General features: G+C 50.0%; 1 protein-coding gene across 19 annotated transcripts in view; it reads left to right on the top strand.

The window, feature by feature from the left end:
• The first annotated feature begins 1,911 nt into the window (after positions 1 to 1,911).
• NRXN3 (neurexin 3) overlaps positions 1,912 to 15,942 on the top strand; it is a 2,213,138-nt gene continuing 2,199,107 nt past the window's right edge. For all 19 annotated transcript variants that reach the window (XR_014968865.1, XR_014968864.1, XR_014968862.1 and 16 more), the window contains exon 1: positions 1,912 to 2,101. The gene's annotated coding sequence lies outside the window, so the exon portion shown is untranslated. The remainder of the gene's footprint in view (positions 2,102 to 15,942) is intronic.

Here is a 15,942-nt window from a genome sequence, read left to right as displayed (position 1 = left end):
TGGTCCTGTCTGCCGAATTTGCAGCTCCCCTCTCTATTTAGAGTCAGGGAAAGTGCCATGTTTCCGATGGCAGAATCTACTCCGGCGCCACCAGTGGAACCCGTTGATCGACAGCCTGATATACAATGGGCCATCAAATAAAATACCTCACTATCCAAACTAATTAGCAGTACTTGAAATGGAAAAATAGAAGTGCAGGTACTCTGTTCCAGAGTACCTGCTTGTTTCTCAGAAGTGCTGGTACTCTCCGATTAAAAGTAGCACGTTTCTCTTGAGAAGTTCTGGTACTCTCTCTCTCAAAATAAACTCTGTCAAAATTTAAAAAAAAGTGCCGGTACTCCGTACCGGACAGTACCGGCCCATTTAAAGCACTGCTAATTAGAACAGACTTTCTGACATACTTTTTTCCTGTTTGGGAGCACCAGGGAAAGCCTAATGTTTTGAACAGAAAACCCTGGAAATTATCCCCATGTGCTTAGAGAACCCTCCCATTGTGTCAGGGGCATTTTTTGTTTTTTGTTTTTGAAGAACATAAAACGGTGCTGATCAGGCGCAGTAATCATGGTTTCCTGTTCAGCAGAGCTTCAGTGCCTTCCTCAGACCTGCCTTGACAGAGGCTCTTCTGAAGGCACCGGTGTCTCTGCCTGCCTGGCAGGGATCTAGAAGTGTGACAGTCGTTTTTTTTGCCAGGCCAGTGAAATACATCCTTATGCTGCCCTTGTGGAGCTGCCAACTGGCTGCCATACTCTAAATCAGGTCCTTTGTCACCTCTACCCACTTCACTGAGGGTCACCCAGGGCTTTAAATGGGCTGGGTCTCACCGGTGCTGAGCACCGGCAGTTATTTAAAGGGGTGCTCGAAACGGGTCCCTATCGGACTCTGTTTTTTGCACTGGCACAGGCGGTCTGGTTTTTTTCCGGACTGCAGTGACAGCAGGCACACCAATATGCGCGTTGCTCAAACTGCTCAGTTCTCACTAGTAGAGAAGTTACGGCATGACGTCATGCCAGGTGAGCGTTGTAGGGGATGGGGAATCTTTTAAAGAGAGTCATTTTCTCTCTGAGTTTCCCTTCTCTTTTTGTAACTCAGGAGCAGCAACATCATCGTGGTGTCCCCAGGGATTTAAGTGGAAGCTTTTCAATATTATATAAAAGCCATAGTTGCTGCTTATTTAACTTATGCAACTAACAACCATTGGCAAAGCCAAATGTCCTAACTTGCTGTAGGTATGTTACTTGTTGTATCATATATCTAGATGCAATGACAGATACAGCAAAATACAAGTTGGGTGGCACACTATGCTAAGCACAGATTTTTAGCTTACATGTTTTTAAGCCACACCCTTAATTACATTGACCAAGCCCATTTGAGAAACCCCACGGTTTTTTCATCCCACCTAAACCATGGGTTCACCATTGTCCTTCTCTCCATCTCTGCTCATGAAATGACATTATTACCTCTGCTTCACTTCTGACGCCTGCCTGCCTTATTACAAATCCTTTAATTTTCTCTTTCCTACTGACTAAATGCCCACAATTTTGTTTCCTGACCCCATGTGGTAGACCCTTCTACCCTCCATTCTCATTGCCCCCAAAACAAACAACATACATCCTCTCCCCGTCCTCTCGTTCCACCTCTCTCTCACTTAAATACTCTCTTGGAAACTCTTATTATCCCACCGAACTTGTGAGTTACACTAAACTTCAGCAAATGTAAAGACGGGGGGCGGTGGGTGTATGATACCCCCACGTTGCATCATGTGCCTACCGTCCCACTCCGATAGTTCTCAGTCTTTCGTCCTTTCCGCCCCTGCTCTTGTGCCTTTAATGGGCGGGCCCCGCGTGCTGGGGGCGGGGCCAGCCTGGGAGCGGGCGGTGGGGGCTGGCAGCGCTGGCAGTCTGTGCGTGAGAGCTCAGCCTGCACATCTCCTTGTCCTCCTGCCCGGGATCCAGCTGACCAGTGTGAGAGAGAGGGGGACCGGGAGTCTGCCTGCCCCCCTGCTCAGCACCCAGCCATCCCCCCACCACCTCTGGATACTGCACCCTCTCTGCCACCCCAAGGACACCCATTTCATCTACTGCGGGAGATCGTCGCTGGCAAGGTAAGACTTTCCAAATTGCTCCCTCCCCACACAGAAACTGCCCACTTAACCTGTGCACCCGGTTGCCCTTGGCAACACCTTGCGAGTGATGCCCCCTGCACGTGCCCCCAAGCTGCTGGCAAAGTTGCACTCTCCTAATGCTGCCCGAATTTACTGTACCTATTAACCTCTGACCTCCCACGCCCGACTGCCCTACCCGCCCCTCGAAGGCACCAATGCCAATGTCACTGCACCTGCTTTAAGATTGTTCATGCAACTTGGTGCCTCCCCCACTCCCCTTGGGGGAATTAGGCGCCCCGTGGTGGAGGGAGCATCGCCAAAGGGCGAAGCAGGCATGGCATCGGGGAGGTGGCGTGCCATGTGCCAGGCAGTAGCCTGCTGTGGATTGTCACGATTTTTCGTGGGGTCTTGAAGGATGGGCGGGGGCGAAGCTTAGGCACTGGTGCCAAATGAAGCGAGGCGGGATACTTTGAAAGTGAAAAGTGAATGACGTGCTGCTCGCGCGTGTGCCTGGCACATGCCCTTGGCGGCACTTGTATATTCACAGAAGTCAAGCGTTCATTGATGGGGGTGGGCAAGGCAGGGGTGAAGTATGCGGACTTGGATTTTCATTCTGTGCCTACTTTTTTTAACACCTCTTTTCGGCGATGCCGGCGTGGTCCGTCACGCGGCGTCCCAGCTCTCCCCACGCTCCATAAACGAACACTTCACTAAATATTTTGGCATGTGGGAAGTCTCCCAATCTTTCTAACATCACGAAAAGTTAAGGGGGAGGGACGAGAGGGCGGGGGAGCCTGCCGCTAAGAGTGAGCTATGGCGGGGGCGGCAGGGATGCCTCTGCCAGTTTGTCTTCCGTGCCCCAGCCCTCCACCTCCCGCTAACGCAGCCTCGTCGCCACCGTTGGTCCCTGAGCTAACATCGCCTCAGCTCCCGTTCCTATCGGAGCTGCCAGACTCTCGACGCTTGACCCTAGAGCCTGCCTTTTGGGATTTGCCTATTGTCCCGTCCCCCCCTCATTACACGCACCCCCTCCCGCCGATTGTAATCTCCCCTTCTCCACCCCCGCGTTCACTAATTTTAGCCTCTTCGAGAAAGCGGGCCAGTGATGTAATGCAGTGGGCCAAAGGCGATGACTTTGGATCGCCTTGTAGGTGACTTCTGCAGGGCGAGGACGGTTCTGTCTTCCTGGTATTAATAGGATGTCTTTCGGCAAAATACTTTAGTGGGGCAGCATCCCTGGGCCCAGCAAATGTGCCACCACCCCAGAAAATAGAGGGGTGCTTTAATTCAGTGGGATGGTCGGGTTTATTTGGTTATGATTGCACCTTTAGCCGCCTGAGAACAAATCCTGGTTACTTTCCCGGTCAAGGTCTTCAGAAAACTGTAATAAAAATAAAATACAAAAAACGCCCACCACTGAATCCATAAAACAAATACATTGATACCTTTTTTGATGTGTAATGTCATGGTGTATTTGACGTGCGACCTGGAAATATGTAGCTTATTATTTGATACAGTGTTTTTTCTTTTAAATGATTTAGCTGAATTTTAGGATTTCAGATGTATGAAATAATTGTGTATATGTGGGGAGAGCAGCGTTAACATCTATGATTCGGAATTTGCCTGGGGGAGGTCTACCGAGTGTACCATGAAATTGAAGAATTCAGCTTTCTATTTTTTCATCACTACATGTTTTATCTTTTTTGTATTTTGCTCAATTTAATTAATGTTTTTTATAAGTGAAATTGGTTTAGTTGATATCTCCATTTTAGCTTTAATTAAAATCATTTAAGGAAACCTAAATGCTAAAGAAAAATGGTGTGGTTTGGTACTGCGTCGACAACCTGGGAGGGTTCACCTTGGATTTTTTCATGTGTGTTGTCGTTGGATTTTGTTTGAGATGGAAGTCCATTGCTACAGACTTAAGAATAATTCTTCTGAAAATGTTAAGTATTTGTGAACAATTGCTTTTTGAAATGAATAGGAAACGGTCCAAGTTATCATATTAATTTTGAAGCTTTTAATTCAATGATTGCTTGTGCCTTCGTATCATTATCTAAGACAAGATCGTCTACATGCGTATATTTTCATTCTTTGTGGAAAACGTATTGTCTGTCGTTTACATTTTCTGTTTTGCAAATAAAGCCTCCCATTAGTAAAAAAATGGAAAAGGTTTATTTTGGATAAAATCTATTTTATTGCAAATTGCTAAGACGTGCCTTTATGTACCAATCGTTCGTTAAATGCCTTGGGCCACGGTTGAGCAAATTCTGTAAGATTGTTGACAAATGTCGAAGATAAGGAATGGTTGTTGTCAGACAGGGAAGTGGCTAGGATTTAGGCAGTTACCTAAATGTCCCCGTTCACCCTTTCCGCACCACCCCCACCTATATTTAGGAAGCAGTAGTAATGGCGGGATGGACAATGGCGGCCAGGTTCGCGGGGAGAGAAGTATGTTATTAAACATGATTGCGGCAATTTATTTCATTATCTACCAGATGCATTTATTCCTCAGATCTTTGTAAAAAGGGAGGGGTGGCGAGGGGGGTGGGGATTTAACTACTGTAATCAGCACAACCCACTGCTGCAAAAGCGAGATAGAGAAATCTGTCTGCGCCAACCATTTCGAAGGAAATAAAATGGTTTTCTGAACACGGATTAGAGGCATGATAGGATTTTTTGTGTATGCTATTTTTCTGCTCACCTCCCTGCAGATTTATCCCCCCACCCCTTGTAACCGCACCCTTGCCAACAGTTCCCCATTCACGTCACCACTGATGATGTATTGGTCTTCGAAACAGCAATATTCCTGGAAGATATTGTTGGGGTGGAGGCTTCGCCAACCAATCCACCTCCCCCAACTGGGCACTGTGACCTTTTTCCTTCTTGCGCTTGGATTGTGTGGGCAAGGGTGTGAAAGCGAGAGAGCGAAGGCGCCATGTCAGTGCGCACACCAAGTGCATGTCCGTTTTTTCCATCAGCCACCATCCGATTCGTCGCCATCTTTTTTTTCACCCCCCCTCCCTCGGTTGCCTCCCCCATCTCCTCGACCAGTGTGTCGCATAACATGGAAGCGAGGGGCAATGATGATGAGTTTCAGGCAAGGTGTGTGCGTGTTTTCGTTGCGTAGGGAGAGCAGGGTATGTAGGTTTGATGAACCAAAATCTTGAACGTGGAGGACTGAAAAAAATAGAAATAAAAGCATTTTGGTCAAATGAGCTCGTGATGATGATAATGATTGGGATTAACCATCCATGAAATGTATCAGGCTTCCATGCCGGCGGAGGTAGCTCCAGCGTTCCGGCTGGGGGGCTTGGCCTGCTTGAAGGAATATGTCATCTGCTGTTGGGAGACAAAGGAAGAATTACTATCAAAAATTGGAAACGTCGTTGGGTTAGGTTGTTTGTTTTGTGGTAATTTTGACGTGGGGGGTAGCAAAGAGCGAAATGAGGTTCTACAGACGTTGCAAGGCTGGGCTGTGATTTCACTCGCTGCTGCTGCTGCCTGACGGCTTCATTTGTATATTTTGTGATTCTAACTAGCATTTATGTGTGTTTGTGGCTGTTTATTGGTGTTTAATAAGCTGTTATGGGTACATGACTATAATTCCGACATAAAAAAAAAATATATATTATTTGTGTGTTTGTCTTTAAAGAAGAGACATAGAGTGCTCAATGGGAGGTGCCAAGCGAGGTGCATAGGCTCCTTGCAAAACGTAATATGTAGCAGAAAGTGCCATCGTGCATCGTCCTGCGGCGGGAGTGTGTTGCTGAACCTCCTACTCTTGGAGTGAAGGTGTAGGTGTGCTCGTGAGGAATGAGGCAGGGCTACTCTGAGGGGAATGCACAAGTCTCTATTGACGCGGGTGCACTTTGTTTTAAATTCTCCTCAATTTTCTGAATGTTGGGATATTTACATTTTCTTTTCTGTTCATTTAAACCCATATATGAGAATGTGTTGGCTGAGATACCTTACAGTATTATAGTGATCATATAGAGCAGTGACCAAATGTGTGCACTTTTCATTTAGCATGGTCATAACACTTCTTTCTGCTGTTGTAGGGTCCAGGCCCACACCTCTCACTCGTATTCCAAGGACCAGGGCTCTCATACAGTGGCCACGCCTTTCACTTGTGCACTGGGGATAATGCCCACCCAATCTCCTCTAGCTAGGTTTGCTCTGTCGACAACATATGCTCCTACTGTTGAAGAATTCTATAAGTCAATTTCTCCTGTTTTTCAATAAAACAAAACTTTGTTACTATTTTGAATACAGCAACAAACTACTGCTCATTTAAAGCACATGCAAATAAGACTAATGTAGATTATTCTACTTAATAGAACTGTCAAGTGGCCTTTAAGAAGCATAATTAATCTAAAACTTTTTTGTCCACATGAAGGAAAACAGTAAAAACCAGAAGGAAAAGACAGCGAAGGCAATAAAGGCAAGCCCCCATTTCATGCCGGGAGAGGGAGCTGATCTTGTATGCGCCAAGGTGTACATATCTGAGGCCTGCTGTGGAGGCCAATCTCTACACCTCTGATCGTGCTGCAGAGGTCAGTCTCAATGCCTCTGATCATGCAGGGGCCAATCTCTGCACCTCTGATCATGCAGGGGCCAGTCTCTGCACCTCTGATCATGCAGGGGCCAGTCTCTACGCCTCTGATCATGCTGCAGGTGTCCGTCTCTACGCCTCTGATCATGCTGCAGAGGCCAGTCTCTTCGCCTCTGATCATGCTGCAGGTGTCCGTCTCTACGCCTCTGATCATGCTGCAGAGGCCAGTCTCTATGCCTCTGATCATGCAGGGGCCAGTCTCTGCACCTCTGATCATGCAGGGGCCAGTCTCTGCACCTCTGATCATGCAGGGGCCAGTCTCTACGCCTCTGATCATGCAGGGGCCAGTCTCTACGCCTCTGATCATGCAGCAGGGGCCAGTCTCTACGCCTCTGATCGTGCTACAGAGGCCAGTCTCTACGACTCTGATCGTGCTGCAGAGGCCAGTCTCTACGCCTCTGATTGTGCTGCAGAGGCCTCTGATCGTGCTGCAGAGGCCAGTCTCTATGCCTCTGATCGTGCTGCAGAGGCCTGTCTCTACGCCTCTGATTGTGCTGCAGAGGCCTGTCTCTACGCCACTGATTGTGCTGCAGAGGCCTGTCTCTACGCCACTGATTGTGCTGCAGAGGCCTGTCTCTACGCCACTGATCGTGCTGCAGAGGCCAGTCTCTATGCCTCTGATCGTGCTGCAGAGGCCTGTCTCTACGCCTCTGATTGTGCTTCAGAGGCCTGTCTCTACGCCTCTGATTGTGCTGCAGAGGCCAGTTTCTACACCTCTTATCGTGCTGCAGAGGCCAGTCTCTATGCCTCTGATCGTGCTACAGAGGCCAGTCTCTACGCCTCTGATCATGCTGCAGAGGCCAGTCTCTACGCCTCTGATCGTGCTGCTGAGGCCAGTCTCTAGAGTCCAGTCTCTGCACCTCTGATTATGCTGCGGGGGGCTGACCCTACGTCTCTGATCATGCTGCAGAGGCCTGTCTCTACACCTCTGATCGTGCTGCAGAGGCCAGTCTCTACGCCTCTGATCGTGCTGTAGGGGCCAGTCTCTAGAGGCCAGTCTCTGCGCCTCTGATTATGCTGCAGGGGGCTGACCCTACGTCTCTGATCATGCTGCAGAGGCCTGTCTCTACACCTCTGATCATGCTGCAGAGGCCTGTCTCTACACCTCTGATCATGCTGCAGAGGCCAGTCTCTACACCTCTGATCGTGCTGCAGAGGCCAGTCTCTTCGCCTCTGATCATGCTGCAGAGCCAAGTCTCTATACCTCTGATCGTGCTGCAGAGGCCAGTCTCTAGAGGCCAGTCTCTGCGCCTCTGATGCTGCAGGGGGCTGACCCTACGCCTCTGATCATGCTGCAGAGGCCTGTCTCTACGCCTCTGATCGTGCTGTAGGGGCCAGTCTCTACGCCTCTGATCGTGCTGCAGAGGCCAGTCACTACGCCTCCGTTTGTGCTGCAGGGGCCAGTCTCTATGCCTCTGATCGTGCTGCAGAGGCCAGTCTCTACGCCTCCGTTTGTGCTGCAGGGGCCAGTTTCTATGCCTCCGATCGTGCTGTAGGGGCCAGTCGCTATACCTCTGTTCGTGCTGCAGAGGCCAGTCTCTACGCCTCAGATCGTGCTGCAGAAGCCAGTCTCTATGCCTCCGATCGTGCTGTAGGGGCCAGTCGCTATACCTCCGTTCGTGCTGCAGAGGCCAGTCTCTATGCCTCCGATCATGCTGTAGGGGCCAGTCTCTACGCCCCTGATCAAACTGCAAAGGCCATGTTCTACGCCTCTGATCACGTGGCAGAGGCCAGGGTCTGCGCCTCTGATCACGCGGCAGAGACCAGGGTCTACGTCTCTGATCACGCACCAGAGGCCAGGGCCTATGCCTCTGATCACGCGCCTCTGATCACACGGTGGAGGCCAGGGTCTACGCCTCTGATCATGCGGCAGAGGCCAGGGTCTACGCCTCTGATCACGTGGCAGAGGCTAGGGTCTACGCCTCTGATCACGCGGCAAAGGCCAGGGTCTACGCCTCTTATCACGCAGCTGAGGCCAGCGTCTACACCTCTGATCACGTGGCAGAGGCCAGGGTCTACGCCTCTGATCACGCTGCAGATGCCAGGGTCTACGCCTCACATTGTGCTGCAGAAGCCTGGGTCTACACCTCTCATCACGTTGCAGAGGCCAGGATTTACTCCTCTGTTCATGCTGCAGAGGCCTAGGTCTAAACCTGTGATCTTGCTGCAGGGGCCCGGGTCTGTAGCTCTGACTCTGTAGCTACCTGTTTCTGTACCTCTGACCTTGCTGTAATGGCCTGCGTTTAAACCTCTACCTTTACTGCAGTGGCCTGCATCTGTACCTCTCACTCTGCTGTAACGGCCTGCATCTGTACCTCTCACTCTGCTCTAGCAGCCTGCGTCTATTACTCTCACTCTGCTGTAGTGGCCTGCGTCTATATTCCTCATTCTTCTCTAGCAGCCTGCGTCTACACCTCTCACTCTGCTGTAGCGGCCTGCCTCTATCTCTCTCTGCTGTAGCGGACAGTGTCTATATGTCTCAGTCTCTGTAGCGGCCTACGTCTCTACCTCTCACTCTGCTGTAGCGGCCTGCCTCTATCTCTCTCTGCTGCAGCGGACAGTGTCTATATGTCCCAGTCTCTGTAGCGGCCTACGTCACTACCTCTCACTATGCTATAGCGGCCTGCCTCTATCTCTCTCTGCTGTAGCGGACAGTGTCTATATGTCCCAGTCTCTGTAGCGGCCTACGTCTCTACCTCTCACTCTGCTGTAGTGGCCTGCGTCTCTATCTCTCACTCTGCTGTAGTGGCCTGCATCTCTGCCTCTGACTCTACTGTAGCGGCCTGTGTCTCTACCTCTTACTCTACTGTAGCGGCCTGTGTCTCTACCTCTTACTCTACTGTAGTGACCTGCGTCTCTACCTCTCACTCTGCTGCAGTGGCCTGCGTCTATACCTCTTACTCTGCTGTAGCGGCCTGCTTTTATACCTCTTACCCTGCTGTAGCGGCCTGCTTCTATACCTCTTACTCTGCTGTAGCGGCCTGCTTCTATACCTCTCACTCTGCTGTAGCAGCCTACGTCTCTACCTCTCACTATGCTGTAGTGGCCTGCATCTCTGACTCTACTGTAGCGGCCTGTGTCTCTACCTCTTACTCTACTGTAGTGGCCTGCGTCTCTACCTCTCACTCTGCTGCAGTGGCCTGCGTCTCTACCTCTCACTCTGCTGTAGTGGCCTGTGTCTCTACCTCTCACTCTGCTGTAGTGGCCTGTGTCTCTACCTCTCACTCTGCTGTGGCGGCCTGCGTCTCTACCTCTCACTCTGCTGTAGTGGCCTGTGTCTCTACCTCTCACTCTGCTGTAGTGGCCTGTGTCTCTACCTCTCACTCTGCTGTAGTGGCCTGCCTCTCTATCTCTCACTCTGCTGTGGCGGCCTGCGTCTCTTACCTCTCACCCTGCTGTAGTGGCCTGTGTCTCTACCTCTCACTCTGCTGTAGTGGCCTGCGTCTCTATCTCTCACTCAGCTATAGTGGCCTGCATCTCTGCCTCTGACTCTACTGTAGCGGCCTGTGTCTCTACCTCTCACTCTGCTGCAGTGGCCTGCATCTCTACCTCTCACTCTGCTGTGGCGGCCTGCGTCTCTACCTCTCACTCTGCTGTAGTGGCCTGTGTCTCTACCTCTCACTCTGCTGTAGTGGCCTGCGTCTCTATCTCTCACTCAGCTGTAGTGGCCTGCATCTCTGCCTCTGACTCTACTGTAGTGGCCTGCGTCTCTATCTCTCACTCTGCTGTGGCGGCCTGCGTCTCTACCTCTCACTCTGCTGTGGCGGCCTGCGTCTCTACCTCTCACTCTGCTGTAGTGGCCTGTGTCTCTACCTCTCAATCTGCTGTAGTGGCCTGTGTCTCTACCTCTCACTCTGCTGTAGTGGCCTGCGTCTCTACCTCTCACTCTGCTGTAGCAGCCCACGTCTCTACCTCTCACTATGCTGTAGTGGCCTGCATCTCTGACTCTACTGTAGCGGCCTGTGTCTCTACCTCTCACTCTACTGTAGTGGCCTGCGTCTCTACCTCTCTCTCTGCTGCAGTGGCCTGCGTCTCTACCTCTCACTCTGCTGTAGTGGCCTGTGTCTCTACCTCTCACTCTGCTGTAGTGGCCTGTGTCTCTACCTCTCACTCTGCTGTGGTGGCCTGCGTCTCTACCTCTCACTCTGCTGCAGTGGCCTGTGTCTCTACCTCTCACTCTGCTGTAGTGGCCTGTGTCTCTACCTCTCATTCTGCTGTAGTGGCCTGCATCTCTATCTCTCACTCTGCTGTGGCGGCCTGCGTCTCTACGTCTCACCCTGCTGTAGTGGCCTGTGTCTCTACCTCTCACTCTGCTGTAGTGGCCTGCGTCTCTATCTCTCACTCTGCTGTAGTGGCCTGCATCTCTGCCTCTGACTCTACTGTAGCGGCCTGTGTCTCTACCTCTCACTCTGCTGCAGTGGCCTGCGTCTCTACCTCTCACTCTGCTGTGGCGGCCTGCGTCTCCACCTCTCTCTCTACTGTAGTGGCCTGTGTCTCTACCTCTCACTCTGCTGTAGTGGCCTGCGTCTCTATCTCTCACTCTGCTGTAGTGGCCTGCATCTCTGCCTCTGACTCTACTGTAGTGGCCTGTGTCTCTATCTCTCACTCTGCTGTGGCGGCCTGTGTCTCTACCTCTCACTCTGCTGAGGCGGCCTGCGTCTCTACCTCTCACTCTGCTGCAGTGGCCTGTGTCTCTATCTCTCACTCTGCTGTAGTGGCCTGCGTCTCTATCTCTCACTATGCTGTAGTGGCCTGCGTCTCTACCTCTCACTCTGCTGTGGCGGCCTGCGTCTCTACCTCTCACTCTGCTGTGGTGGCCTGCGTCTCTATCTCTCACTCTGCTGTGGCGGCCTGCGTCTCTACCTCTCACTCTGCTGTGGCGGCCTGTGTCTCTACCTCTCACTCTGCTGCAGTGGCCTGTGTCTCTATCTCTCACTCTGCTGTAGTGGCCTGCGTCTCTATCTCTCACTATGCTGTAGTGGCCTGCGTCTCTACCTCTCACTCTGCTGTGGCGGCCTGCGTCTCTACCTCTCACTTTGCTTTGGCGGCCTGCGTCTCTATCTCTCACTCTGCTGTGACGGCCTGCATCTCTACCTCTCACTCTGCTGTGGCGGCCTGTGTCTCTACCTCTCACTCTACTGTAGTGGCCTGCGTCTCTATCTCTCACTATGCTGTAGTGGCCTGCGTCTCTACCTCTCACTCTGCTGTGGCGGCCTGCGTCTCTACCTCTCACTCTGCTGTGGCGGCCTGCGTCTCTATCTCTCACTCTGCTGTGGCGGCCTGCGTCTCTACCTCTCACTCTGCTGTGGCGGCCTGTGTCTCTACCTCTCACTCTGCTGTAGTGGCCTGTGTCTCTATCTCCAACTCTGCTGTAGTGGCCTGCGTCTCTATCTCTCACCATGCTGTAGTGGCCTGCGTCTCTACCTCTCACTCTGCTGTAGTGGCCTGTGTCTCTACCTCTCACACTGCTGTAGTGGCCTGTGTCTCTACCTCTCACTCTGCTGTAGTGGCCTGTGTCTCTACCTCTCACTCTGCTGTAGTGGCCTGCGTCTCTATCTCTCACTTTGCTGTAGTGGCCTGCATCTCTGCCTCTGACTCTACTGTATTGGCCTGCGTCTCTATCTCTCACTCTGCTGTGGCGGCCTGCGTCTCTACCTCTCACTCTGCTGTGGCGGCCTGCGTCTCTACCTCTCACTCTGCTGTGGCGGCCTGCGTCTCTACCTCTCACTCTGCTGCAGTGGCCTGCGTCTCTACCTGTAACTCTGCTGTAGCAGCCTGCGTCTCTACCTCTCACTCTTCTGTAGTGGCCTGCATCTCTACCTCTCACTCTGCTGTGGCGGCCTTTGTCTCTACCTCTCACTCTGCTGTAGTGGCCTGCGTCTCTATCTCTCACTCTGCTGTAGTAGCCTGCATCTCTGCCTCTGACTCTACTGTAGTGGCCTGCGTCTCTATCTCTCACTCTGCTGTGGCGGCCTGCGTCTCTACCTCTCACTCTGCTGTGGCGGCCTGCGTCTCTACCTCTCACTCTGCTGTGGCGGCCTGCGTCTCTACCTCTCACTCTGCTGCAGTGGCCTGCGTCTCTACCTCTCACTCTGCTGTAGCAGCCTGCGTCTCTACCTGTCACTCTGCTGTAGCAGCCTGCGTCTCTACCTCTCACTCTGCTGTGGCGGCCTGCGTCTCTACCTCTCACTCTGCTGCAGTGGCCTGCGTCTCTACCTGTCACTCTGCTGTAGCAGCCTGCGTCTCTACCTGTCACTCTGCTGTAGTGGCCTGTGTCTCTACCTCTCACTCTGCTGTGGCGGCCTGCGTCTCTACCTCTCACTCTGCTGTAGTGGTCTGCGTCTCTACCTCTCACTCTGCTGTAGTGGCCTGTGTCTCTACCTCTCACTCTGCTATAGTGGCCATCTTTGTTCCCATTTGTTCTCAACTATCTGGCCCTTTCTGCTGCTTGCCCATCACATGCAGAGGTCGATTCGTTGGTCAATAGTTAAATCAATAGATCTGCTGGTTGGGCAGTGTTTTTAGACAGCATCTAGGACTACAGCACACTCTTTCCATTGACAGGTTTGGGACCTATGAAGGGGAAAGGACCAAAGACCATTCCAATTAAAGCTTACGGATTAAAGATTCAAGTTATTAAACTGATTTTAAATTATATTACTCTACCTTGTTATTATTTGAGAATGTTTTGTTTTTGTATTAGTCTTTGCATTTGTTGGAGAACATAATCTAACACTGAGACACAAGTCCTTTATTTCGGATCTCTGAAATCTCTTGTGCCCTAAAGCACCTCACGTCCTTTAGTCTCATTGGATAGGACCCGTAAAGCAGCACACTTCCCTAATTTTGTTTGGAAAAAATGCTCCTGTCTCGCATTTTAGGATGTACTGACTTATTGAGAAAATCTCATGTTTTCCTTATAGACAATTTGCCTTATTCTAAACATTGGTTCCTCTGACAAAAAATTTACTGTGTGTGGACTGATTCTACCATTTTCTGAGTGGTGTGCATTTTTTCTTATTTGACCAAAAGGTTTCAGTTTTTCGTTCATCTAATCCCTATTCCCTTCCTCTCCCTATGCAACAGTGCGGCCAAAGTGTACTGTCATATGAGAAGCTCTAAAGCACGATTGTGCTTCTGAGGCCCCACGAGTATCTGCGATTAATTCAAACATTATATCCATCACTCTCTGTGTACTTCAATATGTCTCCCTAAGTGGGATGGGTATGCCCAGATGTGCGTCCCGTGCAAACTGTGTCACTGAAACCAAGCTATACCCAGCTGAAGAGTCATAACAAGGGCAAAGCCTGTCTTGGGATGCTTGTGTTCAGGGAAGACCTGGCTTGGCAGTTCATGCTGGACTGTTCCCATCGCAGCAAGGTCAAGACTCATTTGCATATAGCTGGGTCCAAATTGAGGTGGCATGTTCTGCAAAATAACAATGGATTGTGGTGTGGCCCAAGTAATTATCAGTGACTGAGATCAATTTGAGCATTCTATATATCACTTTTTGTATGCTTTAATGTAAAACATCTTAATAGCACAAGACCAGCTATCCTTCAACAAGAAGGTGGCTCTACCCGTGTTCCCATTCACGCCCACCTTTGGTCCTGCTTAACCAATGCATTTCTACAGAAGAAGTTTGGGACATTTCATTCTATCATAGAGCTTCTATTTGCCTGCTGTTATGCACATAGCCATCTTTTGTCTTCCTGGACTTGTGAATTACTATACGTATCTCAAAAAGAATGCCTTTTCTGATTTAATTTATCACCCCTAAGTAGCCAACCGCATTCAAATTCTGATGTCATAATCATCGAGGTCAAAATCAGGCTACACGCTACACTGTGATGTAATCATTGGGGGTGGTTTTGTTTTCTGACTTGTACATATGACCACGTTTCGGAATTGTTCTAAGGTTAATGTATGTTCCAAGATTGTTTTTTTATTGACTGTATGCTGTTTCTTCAAGACACAACAAAAATGCTAAAAAACATGTTTCACCGAATTACAGCAAATAAAGTAATGAAAATATGTAATAAAGGAATAATGTTCACCAGGTCACCTATGCAGCTACTGACTGGAATGATTCATTGAGCTGCTTGAACTGTTTGTCACTTGTGTCAGCAACAGCCTGCCCAGATTGGTTGATCCAAGATTAGCATCTGCCTACTGTATTGGCTACCAGAAGTATCCACCTCATCACCCTGGGAATGGTTGTGCAGTAATTAGCATCGGGACCATTGGATCTGAGATCTTGTGTCCGGAAGCAACCTCCATGGATTGGTTTCTTCATAGACAATAGTGCCGGATTAGGATTGGCTTCTCAAATGTCTGCCACAGCCACTTGGATTGCTTGGTTACTTTATGGTCAACATCTCTTGATTTGGAATGGTTACCAGCTGGACAGCCCTGTCATACGTGGATTGCTTTGCCAATGGTGGATTCTCAACTATCATCAATGGCCTTCTTGGATAATAATGGTACCCACGCTAGATCGCTTGGACTGCTTACTGTGTGACTTTTTGGATCAGATACTTGCCGTGTAGCTCTGGCTTGCTTGGGTTGCTTACCCTCTGCTCAACTCTGACCTGCACAGATTGGTTATACCACCACCAACGTCAGTTAGCTTAGACTGGATATCTTGGGGTGAGAACCTGCCTGAATGGTGTGATGAGCAGACAGTCAAATCTGATGCCAAGTAAGAAGTCAAAGATGGCACAAGGAGTAGAATAAATGGTAAAGCTGTTGTGCACCATGTCAGATAACTGGATGTTTTAAATGGATCTTGGGGTCCAAGAACTCAAACCTGGAGTTGAATATTTTCTGAGTAAATTCTTCTTCTACACAATCGTGCACGTGCCCTGGGAATGTAAATGAGATGGACAAAACAAAGTCACATTGGTTAAAAATCGGGATCTGTTGAACAACTGGATGTGAGGCATTGCCTTTTCTGAACAGACCCTGTCATGTGACCATGGAAAGGCCCTGCCCAATTCACTGATGAAGTCTCCATAAGATATGTTGTGGTTATAAATGTGGGTTGAATGAAGCTGAGCCACGGCACTTGCAGAACTTGCGTCCCTTGGGGTGTGTGTCTTGTAGACTCTTGCATCAATGTCGCATCTATGAAATGAAAGAGCAAAACAATACTAAAATTTGTTAACAAGAACTTTATGAAGGCTAGGCATTGGCCTTGTGTGCTGTGAGAGTTTACGACTTTACC

This window comes from Triturus cristatus, chromosome 9 (genome assembly GCF_964204655.1).
Source record: "Triturus cristatus chromosome 9, aTriCri1.1, whole genome shotgun sequence".
Taxonomy (NCBI): domain Eukaryota; kingdom Metazoa; phylum Chordata; class Amphibia; order Caudata; family Salamandridae; genus Triturus; species Triturus cristatus.
This window is presented reverse-complemented; position numbering and strand designations above follow the sequence as displayed.